The sequence below is a fragment of the Ictidomys tridecemlineatus genome, chromosome 5 (assembly GCF_052094955.1).
Source record: "Ictidomys tridecemlineatus isolate mIctTri1 chromosome 5, mIctTri1.hap1, whole genome shotgun sequence".
Classification (NCBI taxonomy): domain Eukaryota; kingdom Metazoa; phylum Chordata; class Mammalia; order Rodentia; family Sciuridae; genus Ictidomys; species Ictidomys tridecemlineatus.
The window spans coordinates 128,563,527-128,571,603 of record NC_135481.1 but is presented as its reverse complement, the minus strand read 5'-3'; the positions used below and the strand labels follow the sequence as shown (position 1 = coordinate 128,571,603).

General features: G+C 43.6%; 1 pseudogene; it reads left to right on the top strand.

The window, feature by feature from the left end:
* Nucleotides 1-3,519: 3,519 nt before the first annotated feature.
* LOC144377583 (coiled-coil domain-containing protein 120 pseudogene) lies at nucleotides 3,520-5,373 on the top strand (annotated as a pseudogene).
* The last annotated feature ends 2,704 nt before the right edge of the window (nucleotides 5,374-8,077 follow it).

Here is an 8,077-nt window from a genome sequence, read left to right as displayed (position 1 = left end):
GAACTGAGGGCTCTGTGGAGAGGAAAGTCCACTAGGTCAGCCAGCTGCCATTGAACAAAGACTCAAGAGGGACTGAGATGCTTTTTTTCTGGAATTACATTGGGAGGATCTGAGGTGTTAGTTGGCAAAGCATCTCAAGGGTCAGATGTTACCCCTGGAGCTTCCCTATAAGTATCTCTCAACAAACCTTATATCTCATTTCACACCCCGAGGTATCTTCTTTGAACACTTGGAAACCTGTCCCACTTCCCTAGCCCAACTGGATTGTGGGTTTTAGAAGGTGGCCATCATCATATATGCAGTCGATTATTGACTAAAAAGTTGTCCTGTGGCACATGATCGTGTAAAGGCATAGTTTGTGACAACTTTGAGGTTGTTGTTTGTTACTCAGCATAATTTCTTTGAGGTCCATTAAAATATTTACATGTGTCAATAGTTCATCCCTTTTTAAGACTAAGTAGTATTCTATGGTATTGATGTACCTTAGTTTATATATTCACTTATTCAGAAACATTTTGGTTATTGCCTTTTTGAGGCTATTACAAATAAAATTGCTGTGAACAACCATGTGCAAATTGTTGCATGGATTAAATTTTAGTATCACTGAGATTAATGCCCAGGAGTGAAATTACTAGAAAAAACCCCATTTGGACATGGTATATAGTTCTTTTATTATTATTTTTCTTGAATTCTGAGTGCCAATGTTTGTTAACAATTAGTACATCTGTGTCCATGAGAGTTATTGTACTATCAATTTCTTTGAATACTCTTTTTGACATCAGGGAAACACAGATTTTTCTTTCCTATTTATTTTCTAAAGAGACTATGTAGACTGTTGTTATTTCTTTAAATATTAGGTAAAATTTTTCAGTGCAACTATTTGGTGCTAAATGTTCTTTTTCAGATGTTTTTAATATTCTGAATTAAATTTCCTCAATAGATGTAGGACCATTCAAAATTACGTATTTTTTTTGGGGGGGGAGTTGTAATAGTTTCTATTTTTCATGAAATTTATGCATTTTCTCTAAAATGTCACATTTAAATGGGTGGAGTTTAGTTTTGTAATAAACTGACAAACTGATGAATGACTGTACCACTTTGCAATCCCACTAGTAAAGAACGAGAGTACCTGTTGCTCTATATTCTCCCAGAATTTTGTCTTATCTGTGTTTTGGATTTTTTGCCATTCCAATAAGTGCATAGTGGTACCTCATTTTATTTTAATTTGCAATTCCCCATTGATGAATAATGTTGAATTTCTTATATGTTACTTTGCCATCTATATATCTTCTCCGATACAATGTCTGTTCAGATGGTTTTGCTCATTACATAATCAGGTGGTGGTTGTTGTCATTGTGCGTACAAGTTTGTGTTGAGCTTGAATAGTTCTTTGCATATTTTGGGTAAGCTTCTATTATCACATTTGTCTTGCACAAATATTATTTACCACTGTGACTTCACATTCATTCTTTTGATGTTTATTTCATTCCTGCTAATTTTTAAAATCTGCTCTTAGTCATACACAGTGTATTTTATATTATTTTATATTATTTTAGTTTTTATCTATGAAATTTCACCTTGTATTTTTTTGATATCTTCTTTGACTTGATTGTAACTTTTTTATGGCCTTCTTCAATAATGCTATAATCTTCTAATTTTTGTCAGTTTTAACTGATTGTATTTTCTACTGATTATCCTTCTATTTTCTCCTTGTTTGCATACCTGATGATTTTTTTTGGCAGTTTTAATTTTTCTTTTTTTTGTGTGTGTGTGTGTGTGTGTTGGATAATGTGGTAATCCTGTAAATATGCAAATATTGAACTTTGGATTGGGACACAATAATTACTTGAAAATCATTTTATCCTCTGTTAATTTTTCCCCACTGCTCAGGATTAACCATGATTCTTTGCCATCTATATATCATAGTTCATCTGTTTTCCATTCTTGATGGAAGAAATGGAAATGACCCTGTGTCAGGGTCAGTGATCACTTCATCATGTCAGATGGTTCTTTTCTGACCTTGGGTAGTTTTCTAACACACATGTACTAACCGGTAATGACAGGCCTTTTAACTTGATTTCCACCCACTTGTACTGCTTCACACTACTTCATTTACTCTCTGCCTCACTTATAGATGTGCAGCTCCCACAGTCTTAGGTTTTCTGGACTCCAGATTTGTATTCTGAGCTCAAATATTGCTTTTTATGTGGGATCTCACAATTTTCTCTCAAATGCTTTTTAATACCTTGAAGGTGTTTTGTTGTTTGTAATAACTTAAAAAAAATCCTCTTAAAGTTATCTTTCCCAGTTGTTAATCACTGCATGGGAACATGAGCTCTAATTCTTTGTTTTTACCACAAAATTTCCATTGGTGGGAGCAATTGGTAAATTTCTGTTTGGGTACTTATGGACCGTGGCTTGAGCCTGGATGAGCAGTATGCATCTGTCACCTGATGGACCATTTGGTGCCCCTAATTTGTGACCCTTAATTGCAGCATCTTAATGATTTACTATAATTTTGTTGAACATTTATTAATCATTGTCTACAAACTCATCTCTCAGGATCTGTCTTCAACAATGACATTTAAGTGAATGTCCATTATTCTGTGTTAATTTCTGTCAGTTTTCCTGTCATGTTATTCACATAGAAATGTCACATATTGAAAGAAACTTGGTAAATGCAGAATAACATTTCCAGAGAATACTGCTACATCCTAAATACTAAAATTAATTTCCCATTTTTTTCTGATTTTGCTTATAAATATTTTAGTGCTGAAAATTTAAGTAAAGAATCTTCCATAACTGAAATTCTAAAATTTACGAAGACATTGACTTAAGCATGTCATTGCTTTTAAGAGAATACTTTTTTTCACTGTTATGTCTATTTAATTTTGAGTGTTAGTGCAATACTATAAATTGGAATTTTATCTGGCTCCTAAAAGTCAACTTGACTATCAAATATTCATTATTTCTAGGATTATAATTCAAGAACAAATTAATTAGATGTCCACGGATTGAACTTTCTTGCAGAACATTATATTTATCAGAAAAGTATTTGATAAACAACTAAACTAGCTCTATCCACTCTTCACTAGCTCTGGGATATTAAAAATTTAAAAAGGAGCCACTTCGTCTCCGCTGCTGCAGTGGTCTGGCGCTCCACTCCCATTTCCCTCAGGGTCGCGTGCGGAGGTGGTGGTGCTGCTGAGAGTTGATGCACTGAGTTAAAGGTGGGGGTTGGGGGTCCGCAGCCAGCGGAGGGACACCTCTCCCATCCTCAGCACGTCCCCCATCTTGCCTCCACGGCTAACAGTCGCGGGGCCGAATGCGGCCCACCAAAAGAGGGCGGAAGGGGACTACCAGGGCTCAATGAGAGAGGGGGCGCCCTCTGTTCCTGCTGGCCTACACGGACCCCGTCTACGCCACGGTGCAAGGACCCTAGGTAAGACTCTTGGCTGTGGCCCATGGCCTCTGAGTAAGTAGACTTACAGACTTACACCTGTAAGTCTGCCCAGCTTCCCACTTGCTGTGTTCCCACTCAATGGGAAGAGAACCAATACCTTGTCCACCATCAGCCACGGCCTCCTGACAGCACCAGGATGGAAGTCAAAGGTCAGCTGATCAGCTCTCCTACCTTCACTGCTCCAGCAGCCCTTTCGGGGAGGCTGCCCCCCAGGTGAATTCAGGGCGTCTGAGGGGGAGAGGGAGGCGCTGCTTGACGGGCAGCGGGCCCTGCAAGATGCCCTGAGCCTGAAACTTCAGGATCTCCGAAAAGTGTGTCTCCAGGAGATGGAGCTTACTGGCCAGCTGCCCCCTTAGTGCCCCCTGAAACTTGGTGAACCGCCCCAGTTGGTGCGCGGTGGGCCGGGGCAGCCCGTGCCTACCCTCCACTGCATCCTAACCTAGCGCACCACCCCGTGAGCCCTGTTGAGCTGGAACCGGAGGTGTAGGTGCTACAGCAGATCCGCAGCCGCTGCCCTATGCTTGGCCCCAGCCCCTGAGCTATGTGGTGAACAGCTGCAACGCTGGCGCCAATTATAGGCGAATGCACTGAGGAGGCTGCATGTGTTGGAGGAGCAGTGGGGGGCGTCGGGGCCCGCCTTGGCCTCCCAGTTTTCCCTCCGCAGCCACTGCCGCTGTCTGCAAGGGCACCCAGGGAGTCTGCCTGGGCACAAGCCTAGCTCATCTCAGCCAAGAAGATGAAGTTCTACACTCTGAGAGCAGCTCCCTCTCAGAGTCTGGGGCCAGCCATGATAATGAGGAACCCCGTGGCTGCTTCTCTCTGGCAAAGCGCCCCTCGCCACCAAAGGCTTGGGACCAGCTGCAAGTAGTATCTGGGGGCGGGGAGGAGCCCTGAGCAGCGAACCCTGCGGAAACCACCTCCATTAGATCTTTATGGGGATCTGAAGAGCAGGAGGAACTCTATGACCAGCCCCATCAGCCCCACACGCTGCCTGCCCAGGAGTGCCTCCAAAGTTTTGAGGGGCGAAGTGTGCCTTCCACTCAGGACGCTGGCCCTCAGCTCTGCAAGCCCGAAGGCCTCCATTCTCAACAGCGGTCTAGCAGCCAGGGCGCGCCCTGCTTCAGATCACGCCTCCCTCTTTACAGCTCTCACTGGCTGCAGCAACAGCTTTGAGGCCCTGCTGGTGGACTGGGATGCTGCTGGTGGAGCTGGCTCTCTGCCTGTTCCTCTGGCTCCCCTTGCCACTGGCCCACCAATCTGACAGAGCAATGGGTTGCTGTATGAGTGCCCCCAACCACCCCTGCCTTCTCCTCTTGCACAGCAGGGTCCTCAGACCTAGCTCAGCTGCTCCTGCTTCCCGCGGAAGCCCCTCTCCCACCTGTATGTGGGGACTTCCTCTTGGACTATTCCTTGGACCCTTGGACGGGGGCTTGCCCGCAGGGACAGGCTGGGGGGAGCTGCTGCCTGCAGCTGAGGTCCCAGGACCACTCTCCCGCCCGGTGGGCTCCTCCTCGCCATGCTCCCTGGCCCACCACCTATGTATGCAGCTGACAGCAGCAGCCCCCTTCTTGGCAGCAAGAACCCCCAACCCATGCCACCCATACCAAGCCCTGTGGCCTGCCCCTGGAGGCTGCTGAGGGTCCAGAGGTGCACCAGAACCCTCTGCTATGGATGTCCCTATCCACCCGTTTCACCCTGACTGGTGAGCCCAGTGGCCACAAGAACCTTGCCCTGGAGGGGCTGGGCCTATGCTCCCTTATGGGGGCCCACTACACCCATCCTTCCTCCATACCCGCTGCTATTAAGTGGGCCACGTGCCTTACAGGGCCCCCAGCCAGGCTCTTGTCTGGCACTCCGGGAGTTTCAATGCACCCCCTGTGTCCAGCAGGTATGGGGGGTGCTTTTACTGATGAGTAGGGGTCTCTTGAAGCAATTGGTGAAGATATTCAGGCCAGGGATCAGCTAGTCATGATAGTTAATGACTGGGACCACAAGGAAACTAGCTGCAGTGTTGGTACAGATCATTTCCAGGTGTGACCTGCATTAGTCCTTGGGGTCCTGGTAGAAGGGGATCTTGGGCACTGGTAGTAGTTCCTTACCATATCATAGAAGGAGTGTGGGTTAGCTAGAAATGAGCCTTGAAGCCAGGGTGCTGTGAGGAAGGGACATCATATGCCCTCATCTTTCTCTTCCTGCTTTCCTGTGCTTGCCTTCTTAATGAGACTCTTTTTCTCTGTGTCATGTCTGTCTTTTTCTCTCTCTTTTCTTTCTTCCCCACCCTGTCCTCCAGATTCTTGCTGTCCCCTTCTAAAGATACTACCAGACTTCCTGTACCCCACCCTGCCCCCAGCTAAAGGCTCCTTTAAGTGATCTGCACTATAGGGGAACCAGTCTTCCAGTTCTGACCCCCAGGCCCCATGGACACTGGTCTTACCCCTTCTGATTTGCACCTTGTTGGTCTGGGCATGGCTCAGTCCTGGGAGCACACAGCTGACCTCACTGAGCCCTGGGATGTGGTTGCTCTCAGTGCTGGGCTGGGCGCCAACCTGATCTTCCAAGGTCCCTGGCTCCCCAAGGACCCAGGAATGTGTCTGCTACCTTGCTTCTCTCACAATGGGGAATGGGGGACTTCAGCCAGCTTCAAGGAGAGTGAATGATGCAATAGGGATTCCAATCCCCTTCCTCCATTTCTGTTTACAGTTGTGATTTTAGTATTCACTGTCTTTGCCCCAATACTAGGCATTTTATAAAAGGGAAACTGTGAGCTCATCCTGGCTGGGTTCATTCCTGTCCCCCTGCCCAACCTGTTCTGTTCAGGTCCACCCCCTCCACAATGGCCCATATAGGGTGTTAGGATCCTTTTAGGGGGTAGTCAGGAGACTCTGTTGTGAATAGAAATCCCTGCCACCCCTCAAACCAGGGCAGTTTGGATTTCTGCCCACATTTGGAAGGATTAAATTCTGGATGGGGTACTCTATCCCTCTCTGTACTGATCATCCCCAATCAGGAGGCCCTGTAGGAGGCTAACAAGGGGCAGAGCCATTGGGTATGTTGCATCCTAGGATGTTTTGGTGATCAAACCTGGTATCTGGTAGATGCCAGTACAATCCTGAGGTGACCTTTGGCCACGGCCACAGGCCTCGTCTCATCCTCCTTGGCTTTCCTTCCATTCACTACTTTTTAAACAACACAGGCTGTGTTTTCTATGATACCTGTCTGTGACTTTCTGAGCTGGGGGTTTCCCTACCTCTTTTACCTAGTGTTAAAACTTTTCTTTTTGTACCAGTGGATCTGGGACCAAGACACTACCCATACTGGAAGGAGATTTCTATAATAAATATGTATACTGAAAAAAAGAAAAAAGAAAGAAAAGAAAAAAATGGGGGTACTGGGCTGGGATTGTGGCTCAGCCACAGAGCACTTGCGTAGCACTTTTGAGACGCTGGGTTCGATCCTCAGCACCATATAAAAATAAATAAATATATAAAATAAAGGTATTGTGTTCAACTACAACTGAACAAAATATTTTTGAAAAAGAGGGGGATACTTAAAATGCTCTTTTAAAAAATATATCTTTATTTTTGTTTATTCATTTTTATGTGGTGCTGAGGATGGAACCCAGGGTCTCATGCGTAAGAGGTAAGTGCTCTACTGCTGAGCCACAACCCTAGCCCCTAAAATAGTATTTTTAATGTTTTTCATAGCCCTGAATTTCAAGATTTGAGAATTATTTTGACATTGAGGATTGTTTTTTTCTGAAGCAAATTAAATATTTCCAGGTGGTTGCTTGTGAAAACATGTTGTGCTCAGCTTGCTGTCTGTCTGCATCATGGATGCTCATATGGCAGATACAGAGCCTGATGCACTGAATGCTTTGTCTTTGGTTTAATCAAGACCAAAACCCAGTGCAACCTTGATTCTGAGAAAAAAGTGAGAATACAGAGAAAACTGAGTGAAGCCATTTTTTCCCCAAAGGGGTAGAAAGTATATAAATATATGTGTTTATATATATATATAAAATATATATTTAAATACATATATTTAAATATAAAATATTTAAGTATAAAATATAAATATATGTAAGTGTATATTTAAATATGGACATATTTAAATAAGCAAACATTTCTCATTTTATCAAGTGAAACCAGATAGGCTTCACACATTCAAGCCAAAAAAATTAAAGGATTTGATTTTGTAATAATTTAAGACCTTTGATCCAAAACAATGTGCTCTCTCTTTCAAAACAATTTCTTGTAAAGACCATATATAATGACAAGTATTCTGCATGGTCTCATAATTCATTTTCTACATACAGATAGCAATTATACTTTAAAGACTTGCATTGGTAAATATAACTATGCAATATAATATGAACTATTTCCAAGTTTGTTTCCAGTTTCAATAATCTGACATTGTCATTTTTAAGTCTGTATGGGCTTTGAAGGGGACTCTATGATTCTTTTGCACATTATTTTCTGAACACATTTTGATCAGGCTATGACCAGGTTGTAACAGATGCATTATTTCCTTCTTCTAACTTCTACTGGAGCATTAGTTTATTCTACATGTATAACCACTGAAATAATCTAACTTTGTGAGTGATACCTGCATACT